Below are 1,634 nucleotides of genomic sequence, written 5' to 3' on the forward strand. Positions count from 1 at the left end.
GTGCTGCGTTGCAGCGCTCACCGGCGGGTTGTCGAGCTGCAGTGCAGCGCTCGGTGCCCGAGCTCGCCGACGCTCTAAGTGCAGCACAAGCGGTGATGCGACCCCGTGGGGCTCGCCAGGTGCGGTGCTGCAATGGAGCTCTCGCCGGCGACTCCCGATGCTCCGTTGCAGCGCTCGTTGGTGGGGTCGAAGCTGCAGTGCAGCAGCTCGGTGCTCCAATGGAGTTCTTGCTGGCCGCTCCCTGTGCTCCGTTTCAGCCCTCGTCGGTGGGGTCGAAGCTGCAGTGCAGCACCGGAGCTCCAATGGAGCTCTCGCCGGCCACTCCCGGAGCTCCAATGGAGCTCTCAACGGCACTCATCGGAGCTGTGATGCAGCGGCCAGCGACTCCCGGTGCTCCAATGGAGCTCTCGCCGGCAGTCCTCGAAGCTGTGATGCAGCGGACGACGGCGGCTCCGATGTTGCAACGGAGTGCTTTGCCCCGGCGGCAGCCATGATGCTTTTGTTGCGGCGGCCTAGACGGGGATCGGATAGGGATGGCTGATGCGGTGCGGGGAGGAGGGGACCGGGAGGAGGATGGCGTGTCTACGTTGACTTTTTTTTGATGGCTGAGATATAGTAGATCGGATGGCTGGGACCCGGCTGATTTCTCCGGTTGATTTGTAGCAGCCGCCTTTTATAAAAGTGAAAAGAGGGATACTTGTTTCTCAAAGAAAAATATACAAAATGGTAATTCCTAATTCCAACTCAGAGGGAGCAGTATAAATATCGGTGCACGCAGAGTGCAGACTTCATCCTACTCTCCTAGTTCTAGAGCTTGGTAGCTACTCCTTCCGTTCTAAATTACTCGTCGTGGTTTTAGTTCAGAGTAGTAGGAACAGTGGTTATAGCTTACACACAGTATGCCCGTAACCAAGCATACAACCGTGGACTATAGCAAGCTCATGGCCTTTCTGCTCCTCTGCTCTGCCGTCCTCATCGGCACCGCCGCAGCCTACAACACCGGCGGGGATGCGGCTTCCTCCACCACTCACCTCCACTTCTACATGGACGATTTCTACACCGGCCCGAACCCCACAGCCCTGCGCGTCGTGTCCGGCCGCTCCCTCTCGCCCGACAACGGCACGGCGACATCGTCGCGCTGAACGACCCGCTGACAGAGGGCCCCGACAGGGGCAGCGCGCGGGTGGGCACGGCGCAGGGGTTCGCCGTGCGGGTGTCGGAGGGCGGCGTGGTGTCGGACCTTAACCTGCACCTGTTCCTGGAGGCCGGCGAGTACAGCGGAAGCTCCGTGGTGGTGAATGGCCGCGTCGACCTGGACTCCGCGACGCGCGAGTCAGTGGTCGTCGGCGGCACCGGACGGTTCCGTTTCGCGCGAGGTTACATGCTCTCCCGGGATTACGAATACGACCTCGCCAATGGCGGTGTGGTCGAGCTCGACGTCTACGTGCAAGTGCTAAGACTAGAGGCGGACACACGACCTCGCTCGCATTTGTGCGTGCATGCATGTCCGCGATCAATAATCCGCAGCACGTGGTGCTAGATACATCTATTTGAGAGACAAACTTTTTTAGATGGAGTATCGAACGAAGAGAGTACATGGCACGCGGTCCGTTTCATGTGTGTATGTGTGTCGC

At 59.6% G+C, this 1,634-nt stretch overlaps 1 pseudogene; it reads left to right on the forward strand.

The window, feature by feature from the left end:
• Nucleotides 1-722: 722 nt before the first annotated feature.
• On the forward strand, nucleotides 723-1,634 carry LOC123099686 (dirigent protein 1-like; annotated as a pseudogene).

The sequence above is a fragment of the Triticum aestivum genome, chromosome 4D, assembly GCF_018294505.1.
Source record: "Triticum aestivum cultivar Chinese Spring chromosome 4D, IWGSC CS RefSeq v2.1, whole genome shotgun sequence".
NCBI lineage: Eukaryota > Viridiplantae > Streptophyta > Magnoliopsida > Poales > Poaceae > Triticum > Triticum aestivum.